The sequence below is a fragment of the Lissotriton vulgaris genome, chromosome 2_1 (genome assembly GCF_964263255.1).
Source record: "Lissotriton vulgaris chromosome 2_1, aLisVul1.2, whole genome shotgun sequence".
NCBI classification, from domain to species: domain Eukaryota; kingdom Metazoa; phylum Chordata; class Amphibia; order Caudata; family Salamandridae; genus Lissotriton; species Lissotriton vulgaris.
In genome coordinates, this window is record NC_141687.1 from 1,810,994,581 (window position 1) to 1,811,019,896 (window position 25,316).

Here is a 25,316-nt window from a genome sequence, read left to right on the forward strand (position 1 = left end):
TTCATGTGATACTTGTAACAGCCTTTGCTAGTAGTTTTGTGCTTTTACAACCGACGTGGTAATCAGTGCTTTACATGGGTACGGGCTCTCAGGGACGGACTATTCGCACTTCTAATACTTTGAAAGGGAAAGAGAGTACCAGCACTTCTCAGGAAAAAACAGACACTCTGGGACAGTGAGCACTTGCTCTTTTATATTTCCATTTCAAACACTAGTGTTAATAATATGAACCTTTGTAAATTATCGATTAATTGCATTTGAAGTTCAAACATTCTACATCCATAAGAGGTGGCGGTTCCCTACCCACAGTATTTTATTTTCATCTCTAACACTTCAGTAGAGAAACCCGTCGATAAATGGCAGCAGACTGGACTCTTATCTCAGAGAAGTCGTGCTAAAATATATTTTCCACCAACAGAGGGCAGAATTGCACACACATCGATTCTCCCTCTAATGCATTTTATGTCGCGCTTCCTGTGTCCCAGATTTAAGCGTCGAAAATCCCTCTGGCAACCGTGTGCAGCTGATTCTGAATCTATTTTACAAAGACGAAGCGCAGGTACAGACCACAGGACGAAAATTTAGACTTTAGTCACAAATCACCGGACAAAGACACAGAACACAGAGCTTAGAATAGCGCACAGGACTCAGCTTCAGAAAAACATAGGCGCTGGAAGTAAGGGTGTTGGGGGGTGCAACATGCTAAAGTTCAGAAGGTGAATGAGCAATAAAGATGCCAACGCCGTTGGTGTTAAAAATGACAATGTTTTTTTCTTTTGCTTTTTTATACCATTGGCAATAGTGCTATGCAAATATAATAACTCTACTGAAAATAAAAGTAAAAGACTGTTATTTTCAACACCAACAGCTCTAGCTTTAACAAATGCGAGACCTGTTGCATTGCAAATGCTTGTTCTGTTTGCATTTAGCGGTCACTAACCTGGTGATGTTCCGGCTTCTGGTCTGATGCTAATCACCTGAGATGGCTCATTCCTTGGACAGGTGTACAGGGATATGGTTTTTGGTGGCCACATAGGTCATGCATCACTTCTCAAAGGAGACGCAGCACTGCAGCAGAGTTAGTTAGTTATGAAGTAGGGTGATGTAGGTGAACTTTTTCATGCTTTTTAAAGAGGTATGCTGCAGTGTGAAGGGTGCCTTTTAGGGGTCCCAGTATGGCAGTAGGGATGCTGCAGAGTAGGTGCTTGCATCTACATAGGTGCAAGGTCACTAGGGTTTGGAATGTTTTCTGAAGTCCAATTCCAAATATTGTATCATCTCAGGATGGCAAATGATTACCTATCCTTCATAGTGAAGTGTGGGAAAGATCAGATCATGAAAATATGCTCTCTGATCAGTGCAAAGGAGTAGATGATAGTGTGGGTTTCTCAACTCCTGCCATTACCAACTATTTCAACTGGTGTCCTAGAGATTATGTTGACCACACACTTAGATACAAATCAGGTAACCAGTAGTTTCAGATAGCTTACTTAACATTACATTCCCTGCACACTCACTCCAGATATAAAGTCCGTCCCAGTGCGCATACCAGTACTGACAATTCTTCAAAACAAATTCCTTATTTTTTACAAAGTCCAACATATCATCCTCACTTCAACATCAATATTATGGCTCATGATGCTAAAGGCAGCCAGCCCTCTAGTATCCACTTTGTGCAAGAGACGGTTGAACTGGATATTAATTGCCAATGGTCAACAGCATCAATAACTCCTTTTCTCTCCCTGGTTCACCTTTCTTACCAAATTCAGCAAGCATTGGCAATGCCAAAGGGTATGGCTTATGACGAAAGAGCCTTTTGCATCATTTATGGGTTTAGGTACTCAGTTAGCCATCATACATGTACTCTACATGGATGCATCCATTGATTCATCCATTTACTCATTCTTTTATTTAACCTCTGAGACAACTACAATGAAACAAATACAATCTCAACAATGCATGTAAGATAAATTAAAAGAATACAAATGGAAAAAAGAAAACATGCTGCTGTCTTTAAAGACACCGGCAGCAGGTGTCTATCTTGCAGTGGTATTCTGCATAGGCTATCATTGTTTCAAAGCTCCAATATTTGCCGCTACGTTTAGGACCAACATATTGGCAAACTTGAATAGTAAAACAATGACACACTATAAACAACAACATTCCATAAAGGTTGCCTAGATTTGAGGAAGTGGGCACGAGCGACGTGGTGCTCTACAGATGTAGTGAGTAGTAAGCAAATGGCCCACTATCTCAGCAGATGTTTTTTTTTTTTAATGAAAATTAAAAGGGGAGAAGCAAATAAATGAAAGGGGAATGATTAAAAGAATGAAAGAAAAACTAAAGAAACGGCCAACCAGCCTGACACTGGAACACACTAATTTTCAGGTGGATAGACACATGAGCAGAAAATGCCATCATTGACAGGGCATGACAGCCGATGACCTACATGGACTGAACTAGTACCCCAATTAGAATGCTCTCATGGATGGAAGTAGAATGTAAATGACACTCAGATAGACCTATGGCAGAAGAGGACTGCCCTAAAGACCCTCTATGTATCTATATGGATATGTATTTATATGTATGTATGGATAACTATTTAAGGATTTTAAAATTCAATTGTGTTTATTAACACAGCAATAGCATGTGAGTACACACCATGTCGCCTACAACCCAAATGGGCCAGCTGCGTTCTATATACATGACACAGCTTCCACCTACAACCCTGGGTCCGGAAGCATGTAATAGACTGATAAGTACAAATAGAACTAAAGAAAATCAACAATAACCAACGCTCTTCCCTCTTTTATATCATTCAAGCTTATGAAAAACAGTAAATGTAGCAATGTAGCGGAAAGGCTGGCATTTGATTTAATGACTGGCCAAAGCTGGCTAGGCCTTGGGGTGGGATGCATCTGGAGTCAGACGTAGGATTCATGAATAGGTCGAGCATGTCAATTCCCGGAATTCAGAAGAGAATATGTGAATGAAGGGGACCCATAGTTCTGAGTAGGAGGAGTGTTCTGGGGTTGTTGCTAGGGAAAGCTTCTCCACCGCCCGAAGGAACCACAATCTATGTAACCATTAAATATGGCCTAGAGACTTTTCTGTACCCTAGAGCGAGAGTATTACATGTTGGGCTGAATTTAATGCAAAGGCCATTTATTTACTGTTAGAACGTAAGGGGATTCAGGAGTCCCAAAATGGTGTTTGCTGGGAATCTTGGTATGGTAGTGTTGAAAGCTAAATCAATGTTGTTTAAGATTTGATTCCAGTATCTAGTGAGCGTGGGACTATGCCAGATGAAGCAGGGTCCCTGCATTTCCACAGCCCTGCCAGCAGACCCCAGAGTGTCCTGCGCTCCACTTACTGAGTCTCATCATGGTGAAATACGAATATGAAGCAGTTTCAGTGCTGGCCATGGTAAGAGCCGTGTGATGTACCCAGCAAAATATATCATCCCATTCTTTTGTAGAGTGTGGTCTACCTATCTCAGTCTCCCATCTCAGCTGTCCCCGAGATTTAGACTTGGGCCTCCCACCCCTCCTCCCCCAACAGAGTGTAATGTTTGGATATTTGGCGTCTAGCATCAACTTTGAGAAACAGCCATCTCTCAAAAGAGGTAATTGGTCGACCTGCATCTTGTTGCATTTCAGAGCTCACCACCCAGTGACGTTATTGCGGATAGGAGACATGATCGGAGTCAATCAGGGGCTAGTCGGATTTAAGTTGGTCAAAAGAGTCCATGTATGTCAAAAAGACATCCCACTCATTTACAACCCCCATCAATCCATCGGTGAACCCGCCCCAGACACATTCCGGGAGCAAAATTGGGGATTAGCAAAAAGAGGAGTCATTAGTAAGAGGAAAGTGGTTAGACCCAACTTAACCGCAACCGTGCCCCAAACCCTGAACACAGCGTTTGTTACCGGTGAAGAATAAAGGCCCCAGGCCCTGTACTTGCAGAGAAGCCAAACCACCTTCCATATCAGCATGCCCGCCACCACTTGATCCATAAACGCCCAATGCTTTTCAGAAAGTTGTTGAGAATACTCTACCAAAACCGTAGCTGAATAGCCTGGTAATAACAAAGCAGCTGGGGTACCACAAGCCCCCCTTCTTGCTTTGGGCAATAAATAAGGTCTTTATTTTATGAATTTTTTTAAATCAAAAGATCATGGCAGACACGTATCTCTGTCAGGCCTTCCTAAGAGATCTAGCACGAATTATTAAATTGAAAATCTTCTTCCTTTAGATTTTTTCAAAGGGGTAACCAACATCTTTACCTACAAAGTTTACATGAGATTTCATTTAACAAAATACCTCACTGCAGTGTTTAACACTGTGCAAAAACAATTAATCCTTAAAGGCCAATTGGCTTTAAAATATGTGTTACATAGTAAGTAAAGCAGACCTACTGTTTTGTCATAGCTTTTCATAATAAACAAATAAAACCTGTGGCATTTCCCATAAATTTACCTAGCGCATCAATCATTCCTATAGCAGTCATCGTTGGGTTGCCACCCTGACCAACTAAGGCCTACTGTACAGAGCATAAGCCTTCATTAACCCTTTCGCTGCGGCAGCTATTCCGCACCAGTGCTAAGGGGCGAGGGGGCCGCCCCGCGCTCCCACGCTGGTGACGGAACCGCTCCGTCACGCCCCTCGGGTGAGCTGTGCTTGCGACTGAATGGTTCCGTCATGGCCCCGCCCGCTCAATAGAACGCGCCGTGCAGGCATGAAATGAGCACCGTGCAGGCGCGGCGAGCGGGCCGTGATGGTACCGTTCCGTCTCCAGCACAGCCCACCCGATGGGCGCGACGGAACGGTTCCTTCACCAGCGTGGGAGGGGTTAAAAACAACCATCAGGCAAATAGTCATACAATTACAAATGTACACAAAATTAGAGAAGGCCAAGCAGCAAAATACTATCTCTCCTAAGAAGGCTAACAAGCATTCTCACAGTGAAATTCTTCTATACCCATGGTTTGTCAGAGGGGATAACCAGTACCAAAACCTTGCCTATTATGGTATTCTATGAAAATCCACATACAAAAGGATGGCTGTAGCCTTAAAAGCAGAGTAATAACAACCCACTCATAAATGTATAGTGGTTTTCACACATGCTTTTCACAACAAATGTGGCAGGCATACAGCTTTTATCATAACTTTTCAGAACAATCAATTAGATAATGGCCTTCATCGCTGGCTTGTGCCAAAAAACAACTCATACCTACTGTGTTGGGCATACGCTTTCCCACAATATTACCATCAGTTATTCATCAAAAATTAAAAATATGTACAAAATTACAGTTTGCAAAACAATATAGAATCCATAGTAATGGAGCGTAATAAGGATTCATCCATAGAGAGTGTAATAAGGATTATTGTAGAGCGCATCTTCTTTCCTCACCGTTTGGTTAGATGGGGCACCACACCAAAAACGTTGCCTACTATGGTAATTTGTGAGATTACATGTAGCAAAATCCCAATAGCGTGTAACATGATATGGCTTTAACAAATGTTTTCCACAGTAAATAAATAATTTAGACTTTTCCCAGTGCACCAAGCAGACCGATACCATGTCACCAGAACCAACTCAGGTCTTCTGTTTTGAGAACATACTTTCCCACAAGGCAACCATATGGCACACAGCCATACAATTGCAATGGTTTCCACAATTACAGTTAGCTAAGCAAAATATTATCTCTCCTAATGGAAACTAACAAGGATTCTCACAGATCAAATCTTCTATATCCACGGTTTGAAATAAGGGGTAACCAACACCAAAAGCCTTACCCAGTACAGTTATCTGAGAAACTCCAAGTAACAGAAACCTTCTCTGTACAAAAAAAAGAAGAAAAATACCCAATTACCTGGCAATGGCCGGCCGCTGCCTCTCCACCATCTGTCCTCTTCCTTCTTCCTGTCTACCCTGTCAGCAGGAAGCAGCAGGAAGCACTCAAGCTCCCAAGCTCCCAGGCTCCTCTGAGCCAATCACAACCCTGCAATGCAGCCTTGTGATTAGTCGAACCTTGGCATGTTCCTCACCAGACTGTGCTTTACAGCCTGGTGGGGAAGATGTAAAGTGCGCATAACTGTTTGGCTGGCCCAAGATAGACGGCCAAGCAGTAATGTGCACTTAGGGAGTGCAAACCACTCCTCCCCCTGCTGTGGCCAGCCCCGCCCGAGAGCCACGGATGGCAATAGGAAAAATAAAATGATAATATTGATATGTTACTTTTATTTTATTTTTCCCTTTGAGCAGTGAGGTGACACTCCTCTGCCTTAGCGGAGGAGCCAGTACTGGTTGGCTTCCTTCACCACCAGTCCAAATCCACGGATGCGGCCATCAAAGACGATGGTCATTAACTTACTTTAGGCAGTGCTTAATTTGAAAAAGAATAAGTGCCAGGGCCCAAGGTTTTGCTCAGAAGCCTGTGGCCAGTGCTACTGAATGATGGCATTTTGAATGCCACGGCTGCGTAGTGTTAATTCCCATTCATACCTCCTTAATCCACTGCCAGACACTCCCTGCCTCTTTCTTTCATTCTTGCAGGTTACTGCTTTCTTCCTTTGTAAAGATTTTCCATCTTTCTCTTTCTCCTTCTTTCCCCCTTGTGCGTTTTTGTCTTGGATGCTCTGGGTCAAAGTATGGGAGGAAAAAAGTGCTGTTCAAAAAAATGACTGCTGGTGGGCTCCACCTGCAACCACCGGCTCAAACTTAGCACTGACCTTAGTTGATGAAGTTGCCATGGAAACCTTTGGAGCTCTGTTAGCAGGAAATCTAGCTGAACAGATAGGACACCTTATCTGACCAAGAAGAGCAGGTTAGATCCACTCAGGAGTCCAAATCCTGCCCATGGGCTGAATTTACAAACAGCGTTTTAAAGTACACAAAGTAGTTCTATAGTAGTAATACTCAGGTGCTACAAAATGCAGTTCAAAAACTTGTGACCAGAGACCTCCGCCTCGCCTGTTTTTTGTATATGCCGATCTCTGCCACGGTGGCGGAGATTTTCACACATATAGGTGTATGTCTTATAAGTACATATAGGAGAGGACAGGGTGAGTGGTGGTTAATGAGGAATACTACTAATGGGAGGGGTCTTGGGAAATTTATGGAGGGTTTTAGGGTCAGGAGTGTAAATAAACAGTTAACAAGTCGTGTGTCTCTTCTATTCTTCTTTTATTTTTGCAGTGATTCTTCTTAAAAAACTCTAGCCGTTGCCAACACGTGTTTCGTCTTTGGTGGTAATAGACCACAGACTTCTTCAGGGCTAGAACAATGTAATATGAGTCTATCAGTCAACTTATCTGACATACAATAGAGTCACAATATTCACCACATATGCTCAACTGAGCGTATTCATGCCATGACAGTGAGCATAAGTCGACAGTCAGTTGAATGACGAATTTTCAAAACCCAAGAGTTTAGAAAAACACTGATGAAGCAAGGTAGCAGATTCTAAAACATAATCAGATAAGTTGACTCATATTACATTGTTCTAGCCCTGAAGAAGTATTACCACCAAAGAAGAAACACGTGTTGGCAACGGCCAGAGTTTTTTAAGAAGAATCACTGCAAAAATAAAAGAAGAAGAGAAGAGACACACGACTTGTTAACTGTTTATTTACACTCCTTTATTTCTGTTAGCTCAGGATATACACTGTATTTATGTTTGTAAGGTATTGACTTGATCATGCCTATTTGGTTGTAGATGGATGGCCTAGACCTTATCCTTTGAGCTTTCTGTATTATTCATATTAATTTCGCTATCACAATAACCCAGCGCAATTACCACCCAACCATCTTTGCTTGTTCTTGTGGTTTTAGGGGCAGACTTGCTGACACAAACACACACAAACAAAGGAGTCCAGTGTCATTCACAAACTACACTTCTAAAGTTACTACAGCCCTACATGTGTCAATAGAGGTGTAAATGTTAAACGCAGCCTTGTAATATGTCATGCACCATAACTGGCCAACCACTGGTACTGCACTCACTCTCATAGGAAATAAAGGAGACAAGGGAATATGATAACATTCCATAGTAACTAATATTAATTAAAACTAATTAGTTTGACACTTACATTATGAGTGTGTGTGTGTGATAGAGATAGAGATAAAACATATATAATTGATTAATTATGCTAATATTTTGCCAGATAATAAGAAGCTTAATAAAAAATACATTAAGCTTGTATTAACAAATGAATAATCTTTAAATCACGTTTCACAAAATAGTGAGTATTTAGCAATTATTTTAATATTTTCATTTATAAATTAAGGTGTAATATATTTACCGTAATGTATTATTTAATACACATTTACTTTGATGAGGTAATGTGCTGTAGCATTTTATTTTATGAGTTAAGGAGTGATAATAAATATTTTACATTAATGTATGTTAATTTTGTATCATTTTTAAGAATAATAAACTTTGATCTATACTTTCCTATGAGGAGACCTTCACCAACAGATGAAAAGTTACCAGTAGTAACTTTACAATCAGATATTCTGTTATAGGACGTTCAGCCCCCTGATTGAGGGGGTGATGTCTACATCTAGGTGTAATGTTCCACTCAGAGATGGCGAACAGCAAAAAAGAGGGTTACATCTAGCTGTAATAGTAAATATAAACATGTGTATTTACCTGTGTGAACCGGGACCAATGTTTTGATGGCTAAATGCAGCTCGGTGAAATAGGTGCTTGCTGCTGAGACCTGTGTGCTACCTACAGGTCACGGGTCTGAGTCACAATAGGGATGACTTAGGCTCGCACATGTCTGTGGTTGATCAACAACCGAGTTGAATGGGAGTAAAAAGCGTTTTTAGAATGTTACTAAACAGAAAATATGTGATAGCAACTGCTAAGTAAAAACGAATTCGCATAAGTAATTTCATCCAGGTGTAATTATTGCAAAGAGCAGTCAATGGACACGGGTTTTACATGGTGAAAGAAGGCTACAAAGACTTTAATTTGTATATTTGTCGATGGACATCTCTCAAAGTTTGTATAGTGTCGAGCACTTATTATTCAGGCACACCTTTAGCTGGAGAAGCTGCAAGATCAAAGCTGTCTTTAAACACTTGCGTGGCACCTACTTTAGTGACCTTACTGTATGACCACATCCTAGGTTCTGAAATGACATTCTTGGCTGGCACTGCAGTATCTCAAGGTTTCTAGATCAGAAAGTCTGGGTCAGTGAAATGCTGCAAGCAAAGCAACGCCACTTCAGGGTCTACCCTAGAACCCTTCGGACTGGTCTGGATTCCAAGAACTTTGTCTGGCTGCTGGGATTCCCCGATTGACCACAGTCTGGCTGCTCACTGTTTTTACCAGGCAGGATGCTCAGGAGCCACAGGATGTGGTGGCTGGCCAAAGGCACACCTGCAGGGTGGTACCACCCTGCGACTAAGTTGATTAGTTGGTCATTCCAGACACAGATGACGACAGATGCTAACAGTCTTTGATGGGCACTAGTATCTGCGGCTTGGCAGACTCCTTTTCTCATCATCAGACTGTCCCAGGAAATTGGTACCATCCTGGGCAGAACTCTGGAATTTCTTCAGCGCTCTCTGCAAGAGGTAGATAATCAAAGCTATCAGGAGGGAATACCAAGGCTTTCCACCCCTAAAAAAAGATATGGTCGATGAGAACGTGGTTCATGGCTTCAAATGAACCTTTCATGAAGGATGTGTCTAGAACTCAACCCCTCAGTTGATGCCACCCGAGACAGGTGTTGGTGAGCAGCTAATAATGCTGGGGTAAGGGTGGCAGGGAACAGTGACGTGCCCCATTTGTGACATATTGGGAGCCTTCACAGTTTAGTTTCAGGACGTACAATGGTGTGAGTTAAATTACTTTGGAAGGGGAAGTGAACCTTGTTTTTCCGTTGTTACATTTACTTTCCCGGTTATTACACTTTTTGGGGCAGTAGCCGGGGGCAAAGGATTCCGATAGACCAAACAATAAGGGTAGGGTTTCTGGCTTATGGCAGGAGGGACATGGTTCTGCCGCCACAGAGTTCCTGCGTCCTCTAATACTCGTCACCTAGAAAACTGATACTTAACTTAAGCGCTTGCTCATTATATGCGGGGTGACCTGCAGCTCACAATATCAAATCCCTGAATGGCCATCTTAACCATTCAGCCTTCCGAGGGCAATACCTTCAGTACTAATATAAGGATTGATAGTAACATCTGTAATTTTACAGTGCTTTGACGCTGTAAAAAGGGTGTCCCCCTCAGAACTGACTCCCATGCATGCTAGCGGGTTGCAGTCCTGACCTGCAGGGGTATACCACAGGCCTCAGCGGTGTGTTGGGGCCCCCAGGCTCACCCATCTTGAAGGAGCTGGCGGCCTCAACACCCCACTGCACAGTGAGTGCAATATAAATGACATCCCCAAGATGAAAGTAATAACTTGTAACATTATTTTATTGTTGCAAGTGCGGAGTGTTGGACAGGCCACATGAAGGGCCACTCTCCCCCAGCCCAACCAGGCCCGAGAGCCGCCACGACAGTACCACGCATCATCATTGTACATCTGCTGCCCTCTCAGGGCCCCTGCCTGCGAGGCAAGCTAACCTCGTGGGCCCGATCCCCTGCCGGCCCACGCGGCCAACCTGAACCGCCATCTTGGACCCTTCACCACGAGGTCGCCTGGCCCCCGATCGACCCCGACCCTGGGCCTGGCCCGGCCTCAGACATCTCGGCACCACCATCCACCCAGGAGGTGAGCGGGCTACTTGGCGAGTCAATGGGAGAAAGAGGTGTCGATGGCTCCCCCCGCCAAGTGCCGCGCGCCCATCGCGCCCCCGGGCGCTGGCTCCACCCCCCTGCTGGGTGTCTGGAACCCCGCATCCCGGACCCCCGACCTCCAAGTGCGAGGGTCCGGACATCAAAGCACGACAGCCCTATAACTGGGGCAGCTCCAGAGCAGGAAGGCAGTTGTATCTTGGAGTCGAGAGACGTAAAGAGGAACTCATCCTGAACGGACTACTGGCGCTGCCGTAGCTCTGTCCTGTGTACCATCATCCTGCCTGTTGGCGCTGCCACAGCCGTCGTAACCTTCATCCTTCATCGTCGTCCGGATCTGCTGGCGTGGCCGCGGACCGTTGTAACCGTCATCTTCATCGGGACCTGCAGGCTCCGCCGCGGACCGTCATCTTTCATCCGACCATCTCGGGACCTGCTTGGCTCCTCCACGGCCCGATCATCAAGAACGCCGAGCTCAAGGATTGAGAGCTATTTTTAGACTCACCGGTAACTAAAGACTGTCCCGCTACCCTTTTCTCCAAACCAAAGACTAAGCTAGAGGGGACCCCTGAGTCCAGACCTCCTTGTACCATATCATCGTAACCTAAGAATTGCATATAAAGTCTCGTAACCTTCAGTCTTGTGTGGTGTCCGTCTGTGGGGGGGAAGTTATTCATCTGTACAGTCGTTGGAGACGGCTCTCCCTGGAGACCTCTCCCCGTACCTCGGCCGACCCTCCCGGTCCGTCTAACATTGGTGGCCAGCGGCGCGATTCGAATCACCGCATAACGTACAGAAAATAGCTCACCCCACAACGAACCATAATGACAACTAAAGAAAGCGGATCAACCGAGAAGTTCCAAATGGAAAAACTAGAGGAGTACAGCCACCGTGAACTAAAGCAGTTCTGCATCGAACTAGGTATCGCTACCACCGGACTAAGCACCAAGGACGATTTTAAACATGCCCTACAGTCTTGGGCAGAGACCGGGGATACCGAAGCCCCTGAGCAAAGCACCGCAGAAAAAACCACCACAGTCCCTGAAGGGCAAAGAACCGGTCTCCCGCAAGACGAGATCCAAGAAAGAGAAAAAGTCCGACTACACGAGCTAGAAATGGCCCGACTCAAGATGGAAATAGAACTCAAGTTGGCCGAACAAAAAATCAACTTAGAGCACCTACGTCTCCGAGAAGAAAGAGAGGAGAAACAGAGACAAAGGGAGCTCGAGGAAAAGAAACTGGCGTACGAGCACGAACGGAACATAGCCGAGATCAACCTGCGCAAACAGAATAAAGAGTTAGGGGTGCCCGAGAGACCACACACCCCGGGGACCGCGGAGAAAAAAGTACACATCCCCAAGGATGTGGTCCGAGAATATTTCCGAGAGGACGACATCCAACAATGGTTTAAGGCCTATGAAATCGCTATGACTGCGCACCGGATCGATAGAACCGACTGGGGTGCCGGTCTATGGGGCAGATTCCTCAATGAAGGCCGCGATACCCTGTTACAGCTCCCAGACCACCAGATGACCTCCTACGACCATATGAAAGCGGCCCTCCTCACCCGCTATGGTCTCACGCCCGAGATGTACCGCCAGAGGTTCCGAGACTGCACACGTATCCCGGGTACAACTTGGGTGGACTATGTAACGTACTTTAGCAGAGCTTTCGAAGGCTGGATCAAAGGAAACAACGTCACGACATACGAGCAGCTGTTCAATCTGATGGTATGGGAGCATCTGTCCAACAATTGCTTCATCGAACTACGCCAACACCTCCTCGACAGCAAGTTGACCGATCCCCGGCAGCTCGCAGCCGAAGCTGACCGGTGGGAGATAACCAGAGTGGGCCGGAATGGGTCCTACGAGCAAAACAGGAACAACAATGGACACCACCGACCGAGAGGAGGGGGAGGGGGCCAAGGACGAGGAAGAGACAACACTCCGGCCGCCCCCGTTGCCAGCACCACCCCCCCGGCCAACCGGGGCAGCACCCCGGCGCGACCGGGGTACAGAGCCAATGTCACATGTCACCGATGCCAGCGAGTCGGCCACTATGCAAATGACCCAAGCTGCCCGCAGTATCAGAGTCCAAAACCCCGCCAAATGGCCGCCGCGGCACTAGGGGAAGAACAGATCCCCGAGGAACAAGAAACAGACCAGCAAGAGTATCAAGAGTGGGAGCCAGCCGCCATGACTCTCGCGTGCTTAGGGGGAAGAGACATGGTCCCGCGGGTCCCCCTACCCGCTAACACCCAGAAGTACAGCCAATGGGTAAGCATCAATGGACGACGGGCCGAAGCCCTTCGGGACACCGGGGCCAGTGTGACAGCTGTCCGCTGTCACCTGGTGACCCCAGAACAATATCTACCGAACATCCTCTGCCCTGTGCGATCAGCCGACAACTCGGAAAGTCTGTGTCGGATGGCCTGCGTCCCCTTTGAGTGGGGAGGGGTCTCCGGCATGCTGAAAGTGACGGTCCGAGACGACTCCCCCGTGGACTGCCTACTCGGAAATGACCTGGAGAGCTCCCCGTGGGCAGCCGTGGAGCGAAAAGAACACTTGGGGATGTTAGGCGTCCCGGACTGGGCGTGCGTCACCACCCGGTCCATGGCCGCCCGGGCCAACCCTCACCCAGAAGAACCAGAATGGCCGGCGCCGCCGCCTCCGGTCGCCCCAGCCGAGACCACCGACCATGACACCCCCCTCGAACCGTCCGACATCGCTAACCTTGACCAGTGGGCCCAAGAGGGGGGACCCACGCAAGAACAATTTCGCCGGGAGCAGAAGACCTGTCCCTCCCTAGAGGGACTCCGTCAACAAGCGCTCGCCCAAGGCGCAGGGGACACTTCCGGAACTCATTGGGTCTACTGGGACAATGATCTACTGTACAGCGAGCAAAGAATCGCCGAGCTGGGGGCCAACAGAGTACTAGCGGTACCCCTCCGTTTCAGAGACTTCCTGTTAAACTTGGCCCACGATGTCCCCCTGGCAGGGCACCTCGGACAAGATAAAACTTACAGCCGCCTAGTGACCCACTTCTTCTGGCCCAAAATGAGAAACGATGTACACCAGCATTGCCGATCTTGCCCCACGTGCCAAGCCAGTGGGAAGAGCGGCCGCAAACTAAAGGCCCCCTTGCAACCCTTTCCAGTAGTCACGACCCCATTTGAGAGGGTCGGAATAGACATTGTGGGACCTCTAGACCCGCGTACAAAACAAGGCCATCGCTTTATTCTGGTGCTGGTGGACCACGCCACCCGCTACCCTGAGGCTATACCTCTCCGGACCGTGACAGCCCCAGTGGTCGGCCGGGCCCTGATGGGGATCTTCTCCCGTGTGGGGTTCCCCCGAGAAGTCGTCAGCGACAGAGGCACGAACTTTATTTCTAAATACATGAAATCACTCTGGCAACAGTGTGGGGTCACCTACCGATTCACGACCCCCTATCACCCCCAAGGGAACGGACTGGTTGAGCGGTTCAACCGCACACTAAAAGGGATGATCGGGGGATTGGAAGAGCCCCTTCGTCGCCAGTGGGATGTACTGCTGCCGTGCCTCCTCTTCGCCTACCGGGAGGTCCCACAAAAATCACTAGGCTTCAGCCCATTTGAACTGCTATACGGGCACCCAGTGCGGGGGCCGCTCAGCCTGATCAAAGAAGGCTGGGAGATGCCTCCGGCCAAGAACCCTCCAGACGTCTTCCGGTACCTCCTCACCCTCCGCAACCAGTCCCAGCGGTTCAGAGACCTAGCAAAAGCCAACCTAGAGGCCAGTCAAGAGGATATGAAAAAATGGTATGACCAGAACGCCTCATCCATTGAATTCGAGCCGGGACAACAAGTATGGGTAATGTCCCCCACAGAACCTTGCGCTCTCCAAGACAAATGGACGGGGCCCTTCAAGGTAATCGAGCGCAAGGGTCCTGCCACCTATCTGATCGATATGGGGTCCTCCCGGAACCCACTCCGGGTCCTCCACACCAACAGACTGAAACCTCACTTTGCACGAACCGAACTCAGCCTACTGATGGCCACAGACAACGGGGCTGAAGACGACTCCGAGCCTCTCCCTGACCTCCTGCGGACCCAGGAGCAAGACGGCTCCGTAGATGGGGTCCGCCTCTCGGAGACCCTCACCAGAGAACAACGCCAAGAGTGCCAAGCCCTCCTGTCACAGTTCGCCAGCCTGTTCTCCCTCACACCAGGTGTCACGTCCTGGTGTGTGCACGATGTGAACACCGAAGGCCTTGATCAACCCGTGGCCTTCATCAGCCGTAGACTCCTACCCCGGGAACAACGCTGGAGCACCATAGAGAGAGAAGCATTCGCAGTGGTATGGGCCCTCAAAAAGCTCCGGCCCTACCTTTTTGGCACCCACTTCCGGGTGCAGACCGACCACCGACCCCTGCAGTGGCTGATGCATATGCGGGGGGAAAACCCAAAATTGCTGCGCTGGTCCATCTCCTTGCAAGGTATGGACTTCACAGTCGAACACCGGCCAGGACCAGATCACGCCAACGCAGACGGCCTGTCCCGGTTTTTCCGCCTCGACGACGAGAGTCCCCAAGAAGATGGGTAACTCTCCCCGCCTTCAGCTGGGGGGGACGCATGTTGGACAGGCCACATGAAGGGCCACTCTCCCCCAGCCCAACCAGGCCCGAGAGCCGCCACGACAGTACCACGCATCATCATTGTACATCTGCTGCCCTCTCAGGGCCCCTGCCTGCGAGGCAAGCTAACCTCGTGGGCCCGATCCCCTGCCGGCCCACGCGGCCAACCTGAACCGCCATCTTGGACCCTTCACCACGAGGTCGCCTGGCCCCCGATCGACCCCGACCCTGGGCCTGGCCCGGCCTCAGACATCTCGGCACCACCATCCACCCAGGAGGTGAGCGGGCTACTTGGCGAGTCAATGGGAGAAAGAGGTGTCGATGGCTCCCCCCGCCAAGTGCCGCGCGCCCATCGCGCCCCCGGGCGCTGGCTCCACCCCCCTGCTGGGTGTCTGGAACCCCGCATCCCGGACCCCCGACCTCCAAGTGCGAGGGTCCGGACATCAAAGCACGACAGCCCTATAACTGGGGCAGCTCCAGAGCAGGAAGGCAGTTGTATCTTGGAGTCGAGAGACGTAAAGAGGAACTCATCCTGAACGGACTACTGGCGCTGCCGTAGCTCTGTCCTGTGTACCATCATCCTGCCTGTTGGCGCTGCCACAGCCGTCGTAACCTTCATCCTTCATCGTCGTCCGGATCTGCTGGCGTGGCCGCGGACCGTTGTAACCGTCATCTTCATCGGGACCTGCAGGCTCCGCCGCGGACCGTCATCTTTCATCCGACCATCTCGGGACCTGCTTGGCTCCTCCACGGCCCGATCATCAAGAACGCCGAGCTCAAGGATTGAGAGCTATTTTTAGACTCACCGGTAACTAAAGACTGTCCCGCTACCCTTTTCTCCAAACCAAAGACTAAGCTAGAGGGGACCCCTGAGTCCAGACCTCCTTGTACCATATCATCGTAACCTAAGAATTGCATATAAAGTCTCGTAACCTTCAGTCTTGTGTGGTGTCCGTCTGTGGGGGGGAAGTTATTCATCTGTACAGTCGTTGGAGACGGCTCTCCCTGGAGACCTCTCCCCGTACCTCGGCCGACCCTCCCGGTCCGTCTAACACGGAGGTATGGCCTAGAGGGAAAAAAACTCCACAGTACCTGCCACTGTGGCGGGCGCAGCAAGGGAGCGGCATTGCAAGGTGGGGGAGTGGGGGGGGGGCAAAGGGAGGCGGCATGAGTTTTTGGGGTGGTAGCCACCCCACACCTTACCTGTGGTGGTTGGTGGGCAGCGGTAGAAGGAATCAGCATCATCCCCCCTTACATTCGGCCGCCATGGGCAATAAACGCAGGGGACGCCACAGGCGGTCTAAGGCCTAGCTACTCCACTGCAGCCAAGCTTAGAGAGAATTCTAGTAGAGGCGACAGAGTGGCAGTCAGGGGGCAGGGGATTACGGACAGTGGGCCAGGGTGGAGTGAACGCGGGGAAGATAAAAAGAGGACAAGGCAGAGAGACAGGTTTGAGGAAGAGCGAAGTGAGAGGTGAAAGAGAACAGAGAGAGAGAAAAGATAAAAAGGGAACTAAAAGACAGGCAGAAAGTTAAGGTAAAATGGGGCAGAGAGATGGAGAAAGAAAGAGATGGGGAAATGAGAGCTGAAATATCGAGCAACAGGCAGTGAAGAGACAGTACAATGAGGCCTGTAGAACAGACCGCAGGCGAGAGACAGACACTTGATAAAGGAGAGCATACAATAGAGAAGTGAAACAATGGTGTGTTATTATGCGTTTTTTTGTTCAAAAATGATTTGAACAAACTGACACGTATACCATGCATGAATGTTTCCTTACACTTGTGCAATAAACATATCTCAATGTGAGACAATATTATGGGTAAGCATTATGTGGTGCAGGGCTGGATTGGGAGCTCAAACCAACCCTGGCAATTCACTGCTACAAAACCAGCCCCAGTAACAAAACTGGCCCCACCCTCCTGGCTCACCCTGCTACATCGAGTCCGGTACTGATGTGAGAGTGATCTACAGGAGCGGGGCCCCACCCTCCAGACCTCACCTCTCCCCAAACCATTCAAAGGGGGCCTCATTTAGCATGGACTTAGAGGCCCTTCATCACATTCTGCAAGGGGCGGGCATCCTTTTGTGTTGCACCACTAAGTTTCTTTTAAGGTCCGGATGGGAAGCAGTGCATTTATAGTTATGGCAGACACATTGTAAAATTCCACTCTAATGTGACTTCGTAAAGCGATCAATCATTTATCCTTTCTAGGGATGAAACCGAAATGACTGTTCAGGGGATAGTCTGCCTTTTGTTTCTATGTAAAAACTTTAAGTTCTTTAGGCTACCGATTTGGATTTCTGTCTTGTTTCAGTGAACCATGAAGGTTGTGTTATCGTTTTGTGCTTTAGAAATAGATATTAATAAACAGCATCTTACACCATGATGGTCAATCTATAAATCATGTCAAAAGTTTTATCTCTGCTCACTACTCACCCTGTAAACACCATTCCTACCCACAACAGGCGTATTGCCTTGACTACTTGAAGTGCCTAAACTGGAAACAACACTTCTCAGTAGCTTCAAACTGTGCACTAGTGCCCAATAACAAAATGGTTTCTTATCTGTAGAAGTAGTTTTGCAGCTTGAAGAATGTTCTGGATACACATGCTGTGCTTTTTTCCACCATCTAGTGGTTGAGTCTTGAATTATTTTGTATAGTATAGTAGTAGTCCTTCTTCTCATTTTTTGGGGGGGGGGGAGTGTCAACGGTCCCACGATTAGGTGTCTCATCCAAAGTCACACACCCACCCCCCGGCCCGGAAGCATTCACACATGGTCGGCATCGCTAGATTTTGTTTTTTTGCATCGCTCCCGTAGAGGTGGGTGGGTGTAGTGGTATTGTAATTCTGTTTGTTGGGCATGTTTATGTACGTCATGTTAAGAATGTGTTAACGTCATTTGAAGAATGTATTAAGAATGTATTCCTTTGATTTCCAGGAGCCTTCTACAGTCTGGAGTTCGATAGGCTTTGTCAGTTGCTTATCGGACTTCGGGCTGATGGGGCACTCCTCCTGTGGTTGTAACCTTTGGAATAAACTTGCCAGCTTTACCAGATTCGTCTCTCTTGGTTTTCTAAGACCATTTAATCTTCTACATATTGGCGACGACGATGGTATTTGTTACAACCACCGACCCACGCAATACAAGGAGAATTTTTCTCATTTGTTGGTGATTTCTACCAGCCCCGTGAGTGGCTCATTTGGATGGTGTCTGCCGCTCTTTTCGGGATTGCAGTGGAAAGTCTATTCTGAGATTCCCGTGGAAGGAAACATTTTATAAAACTTCGAGCATTTGGATTTTCTGGTTGTTTTCGTTTGTTTTCCTTTGAAACGGAGAGTCAAGCGATATTATTTCTCAGAGGTGTTCTGACTGAGTATCGGCTTTACAGTGACTTTCAAGTGCAATTTTGGTGTTGCAAGCTTCAATGGGTATCCTGTTACACTACGAACTGTGATTTCGTTATTCGTTTCAACAACTGGCACGCACCTGCATTTTGTAGGTAAACTTTTCCTGGGTATTCCTCTTTGTAACTGTGGAACTTCACTGCGCAGTGTTGGAGCCTTTGCCTCTGCTTCGTTCCTTGGACTTTGTCTGCCGCACTGCATGGTGGGAACGTACGACGTTTGACGTGTCACGTCATACGCTCTAGCGGCCATTTTGGTGAAGTGTTGAAGTGCTTCTCTGCTCAAAGAGACTTCGAATTTAATTCGACTCTCTCATGTTCGTCAGAGATCTCTTCCGCAAGCAGCGGATCATTTCATCTTTAAAGGAACCTGGTGCGATCTATTTTCAGTGATTCGCACACCTTTTGCAGTAATTTTATTCTGTTTTAAGGGAATATTAGGAATTTTAGCCGATAAAGTGACAGTTGGTAATTCTCACTCCGTGATAATTTAGAGTATAGCAGTATTAGTTTTTAAGCCTTTTGTTAAACTTTTATTGTTCTCGGAATATTTCTTTATTTTAAGATGTCTGCTGTGAAGGAAGTCACGCAGCCTCCCCCATTTTTAGAAAAACCTGGAAAACCAGTTTTATTGTGGTCTGAATGGTTTGGTTTATTCGAAAACCATATTGTAGCTATTGATGCTGCCGAATATTCTCCTACTCGCAAATTTGCCTTATTATTTGGCAGTTGTGTTTGGCTGCTCAACGCATTTTTAACAGTTTAGTGCCTATTCCTCCCCCTTCAGGTCAGTCAGGTGATAGACAATGGAATGTCTATATTGAAGCCATTGCAAGGCTTAAGAAACAATTTGAGGAGTCACCCAACATTATGTTAGAGAGACACAAATTTTATGAAAGGAAGCAAAAAGAAGATGAGAAGATTGATGAATATATTTCTGCGTTAAGAGTTTTGGCAATTACTTGTGATTGTGGTCCCCTTCTTGACAACTATATTCGGGATCAATTTGTTTTTAATTGTGCTTCCTCTAAGGTTAAGGAGAGGATTCTCAGTAAAACCCTTCTTTATCGGAAGTCATAGATCTTAGCCTTAGTATAGAAAGATCTATAATTTCCACTAAGGCAATGATGGTGGATTCCTCTCCTAAAGTGAATTTCGTCTCTGAAGAAATGGAGGATGAGGGTCTGTATACTGTTGGTGGAAAGGAAAAATGGGTGAGCAAGCCAAACCAAAATCAATCCAAGCAGGGTTTCTGCTTCAGATGTGGATTTAAATTTCACATGGGGAACTTTAAAGGTTGCCCGGCCTTTAATAAACGTTGCACTGTTTGTAAGAAAGTGGGCCATTTTCAGAAAGTTTGTAGATTCCAAAAGAAACCTCTTAAAGTTAACTGTGTGGATTTTGAAGATTGTTGTGAGTATTTTGACAATCTTTTATTGATGGTGGAGGCAGATGAAAGTTCAACCTTTATCAGGGGTCCTTTATGTGATGCTTTTATTGACGACATTGAGGTTCATGTAATGGCAGACTCTGGGCCGCCTATCACTATTCTACGAGATACTACCATCTATGAAAAGTGGGGGAGAAATGTGAAATTGACTCAATCGGATGTAAACCCGAAAGCCTTCGGAGAAAAAGATATAGATATGTTGGGATTTTTCTTGGGAAATTTGTAAGTTCTTAAAAGGTCAATTGTTACAAAGATCTATGTAGCTATAAAAGGGAAAGATATTGTGGGGTGGAAGGACCTGGCCAAAATGGGATTGTACTTAGTTCCTGGTGATGATGAAAATTCCATTACAGTTCGTGAATTCCCTATTTGTTTTGTTGAAGGGGCAAAAATAGATCGCTCTGATCTTCTAAATGAATTTAAAAATGTTTTCAGTAATAAGATTGGTTTAGTGAAAGGTGCTGAACACAAAATTAGATTAATTCTTGGGGCAACCCCAATTTTTCATAAGGTACGCCCAGTTCCTTTAAGCGTCAGAGCGGAACTTAAAATTTTTTTAGAAGATTTATGTAAGGATGGAATTATTGAACCTTCTGAGTCCTCTCAATGGGTCGCCCCCATTGTCGTAGCCCGAAAAAAGAACAATGAGATTAGGCTATGTGCGGATCTCAGGGGTCTTAATAAAAATATAAAAGTAGACTGTCATCCGCTCCCTAAGATTCACGAATTTTTGGCAAATTTAGGTGGGGCCAAATGGTTTTCACTGTTGGATTTAAAGTCGGCCTACCACCAGGTCCCCTTGGCTAAGGAGTCTCAGGAGCTGACTACCTTTGTTACCCCATTCGGAGCTTTTAAATTTTTGAGGCTACCGTTTGGGTTGGCATCGGCAGCCAGTGTCTTCCAAAGGCTAATGGACTCCTTATTCAAAGACCTGGTGGGGGTGCAAGCTATTTTGGATGATATTTTGATTTTTTCTCAAACAATGGATGAATATAATGTTTTGCTGAGGAAGGTGCTATGGATTCTTGGAGGAAGAGGGATGACTGTGAGGGAAGACAAATGTAAATTTGGAGTGTCGGAGTTGGAGTATTTAGGACATACAGTTTCTGAATCTGGTATTAGACCAACATTTTCTGTGGTAAGGGCTCTTAAAGAATCCAAACCACCTGGAGACAAGGATTCTCTCCAATCGTTTTTAGGTCTGGCCGAGTATTATGCTAGATTTGTGGTTAATTATGCTCAGGCTGTGGAACCTCTCCGCTTGTTACTTAAAAAAGGTCAGAAATTTGTTTGGTCTAAAGATTTGGATGAGTCCTTTGTTAAGGTTAAAGAATTGATTATTTCAGCACAGGCCCTTCACGCTTTTAGGGACGATTGTACTTGTATTATCTCAGTGGATGCAAGTATGAGAGGTTTGGGGGCGGTGTTAAGCCAACAGATGGACGGTAAAGAGCAAACGGTGGCTTTTGCTTCAAGGTCCTTGAAGGAGTTTGAAAAACACTATAGTACAATTGAGAGGGAGGCTCTGGCCTGTGTGTGGGCGGCTCAAAAGTTTAAGATGTACATCTGGGGTAGGAGATTTATTGTGCTGTCGGATCATAAACCTCTTTCTTTTATTTTAACCAAGGTTAATGGAACAAACAGTCTGTCTCCTAGGTTGACCAGACTTGTCTCTAAACTTCAAGAGTTTAATTTTGAATTGAGGCATATTGCGGGAGGCAAGAACTTCAGGGCAGATTGTTTCTCCAGGATGTTGATGGATAAGGACGATGAGGATGACTTAGTAGAGGAGGATGTGGAATGTGTGTCTGTGGTTGACGCCATTGAGGAATGGGACTCTGCTATTTCGGAGGAAGAGTGGAAGAATGCTGGATGGTATTTTGCTGAGGGGTGATAGATGTGTTCCTCCAATTGGTTTGAGGAATGTGATTGTGAAGCTAGCTCACATAGGTCATTTGGGTGTGACAAAAACATGTATGAGGATTAAGTCTCATTACTGGTGGCCTGGCATTGATGCTCAGGTAAGAGCTTTAGTAAATAATTGTCAGGAGTGTTTACTATCAGATAAACATTGGAAGACGCATGATGCTCCTCTGCAGCCTTCTCAGTTTCCTGGGGTCGCTTGGGAGAAAGTAGGTCTGGATTTTTCAGGACCATATAATGTTCTGCCAGAAGGGAAGAGATATCTTATTTTGGCCATTGACTACTTTTCAAAGTGGATGTATTATACATTTGTGGAAGCCCCAAATTCAGATAATACCATTTCATTTTTGGAAAGGGTGTTTTTGCTGGAAGGGGCGCCTCAAGTTTTGGTAACAGATAACGGTACACACTTTGTGTCGGACAAGATGTGCAAGTTTTTGGAAGTGCAGGATACTAAGCAATTGAAGGTGGCGCTTTATTCCCCGTCTTCAAATGGCTTGGTGGAACGTGGGAACAACATTTTGAAAGAAGGCATTCAGACTGCTATAGCTTCTGGATTGGATGTGGGGAAATTTTTGGAAAAAAAGATTTGGAATTATAATATCTCACCTCATTGTACAGCTCAGGTTTCTCCCTTTGAATTGTTAAGGGGGAGGAAGGTTCATTCTCCTTTGTTACCTTCTTGGCTTTATAAGAAAAATCCATGTCTGGCTAAGGATGCTCAGGAAGAACTTGATTTTGCTGTGAAACGGAAGCAGGAAGTGATGAAGGCAAATTTTGATAGAGTTAAGAATATGAAGGAAGTGCAATTTGTTATTGGGGACTGGGTTATAATTAAAAAACCCTTCAAGGTTTCTAAAGAAAATTCAATTTTTACAAGTCCCGTTCAGGTTTCTAAAGTCAGTAAAAATGCTGTATTTTTGGGGGAGAAAGGTTGGTGGAATGTTAGACAGGTGGTAAGATTGACCGAAGATCAAGCTGCTCTTATCAGTAAGAAGAAAACTTTGTTGTTGCAAGAAGGGTGTGATTGGATGCATTGGTTACAACAGGATGTTAGGGTTAATTCTTCTTCTTCTTCTTTTTCTCCTCTGTCGTGCAGTTCTGAGATGGTTTCCATTGCTTCTTGTAGTCAGAGTGGTCGTATCAGGAAAGTTCCCTCAAGATACAATGAATTTATATCTTATTAAGTTTCTGATTTGTTTTTTTTTGTTGTTTTAAAAAAAAAATGTGCAAAAGGGGGAAGGTAATGTAGTGGTATTGTAATTCTGTTTGTTGGGCATGTTTATTTACGTCATGTTAAGAATGTGTTAACGTCATTTGAAGAATGTATTAAGAATGTATTCCTTTGATTTCCAGGAGCCTTCTACAGTCTGGAGTTCGATAGGCTTTGTCAGTTACTTATCGGACTTCGGGCTGATGGGGCGCTCCTCCTGTGGTTGTAACCTCTGGAATAAACTTGCCAGCTTTACCAGCTTCGTCTCTCTTGGTTTTCTAAGACCATTTTATCTTCTACAGTGGGTCAAGTAAATCCAGAAATTTCTTCATGCTGCAAAACTACACAAGTAAGAAACCATTTGGTTTTGCAGCATGAATCTTTTCTGGGTTCGCATGCCGTGCCTTGATTTTATAGCGGTTTTTAATGTTGTGGTGGTTGAGTGAAGATAAGTTTGAGCTTGTAAATAAATGTAGGAGCGTTTCACTTTAGTACATCAGCTTATATCACTATATTGTTAGGCATTGTTACAAGTTTTAATAAATGACTCTCAATATAGCAACAAAAACTTATGTACTAGAGTGAAATGCTCCCACATGGTAAAAAGCATACAAGCATCACCCCACCCCTTTCAGATTTCACCAGCCTCCACTGCCTTTCCATCTGTTCCGTCGAAGCTCTCAGCGGAATTCTGAACATCTTAAGAGAGGTGTTGAACTCTTTCTTCTGAAGAAGAATTGTAGCCATCTCAGCCTCCAGAAGTCTTTTCTGGCATCCAATTTCAACCAAAACGATTCTAGACTTCAAGAGGGAGTGCTCTCTTTCTTTATGACATCGAACTTTCTGTTGCCAGGGTTTCGCTCGACGGCTTCTTTACCTTGTCTCGACTTCAGTCGTCCATCAATGTCGTAGGTCTCTCTAAAGCTCGGCCGCCTATGGTATCCTTCCAATGGGACCCCAGGGGTTCTTTGAGCTTTTCCTTGCCTTCGGTTGATGACATTTTTGATGTAGAGGCAGCTTTTGCTGTTTTTGAGCCTGACAAATGATACTCGTCCGCCTGCTTTTTAGGCTTTAACTACGGCTATTTTTACTTCAATTTGCGATGTAATATCTCAACATCTATGACCCTCATCTTGAAGTCCAAGCCCTCTCCTTCGGCCAACTTGGCAATATTAACCTCCTCTTTGGTCAACAGCACCAGATCATTCAGAAATGGAGTTTCTATCTGGCCTTGCATAGTGTAGTGTGCCTGTCTCGGTTCCTCCCTCACCTTCAGGGTCTTGGGTTTGAACACTGTACAGGCGTCGCAGTCATCACTTCAGTGATCTATTGGAAGACAAAGGTTGCACACTTGGGGGCTATCCTTCTTATCAAACTTGTGGTGGCACTTGGAGCAGAAGCAAAATGGTGTGTTTTCCATGTCCCATGCGAACAGGGGGCTCTCTGCCCAGACATTCTCCTGCGGTATGTAGGCACTCGATGATCCAAGCCGATGTTTTTCTTTGGTCTCTATTCTGTTTTTACTTCAAGGAACATCTGATGAAAACTTCATTCTTTTCGATGCTCGAAGAGCCTTCAGCGATCCTTCCATGCCCAAAGGCGGAAATTAAGAATCTAAAGATGGCAACCACGTTTGGAAGCTGCCAGGGAGGGCATATGACATCAGGAGAGGCTGGATTAGACACCAAATGATGGGACCATTGATGCCCCCCAAAAAAGACAGAGAAGATTGACTTCTGCTGTACATAAGAATTCTGAACCCAACCACAAGATGGTGGAATAATGCACAGCATGTGAATCCACAAAAGATTCACGCTGCAAAACTGACTGTGAGAGGACGCTGGCAGGTGCTGTGCCTCATCACAAGCCAAAGAGAAGCAAAACTCCCATTTATTTTCCCTGAGATTGGAAAATATGTCAACCTACAGAAAAACGAAC

General features: G+C 46.2%; 1 protein-coding gene across 2 annotated transcripts in view; it reads right to left on the reverse strand.

Moving 5' to 3' along the window:
* Positions 1-25,316, reverse strand: part of LOC147733310 (cell surface hyaluronidase-like) — a 561,460-nt gene that overhangs the window by 459,329 nt on the left and 76,815 nt on the right. The window lies entirely within an intron of this gene.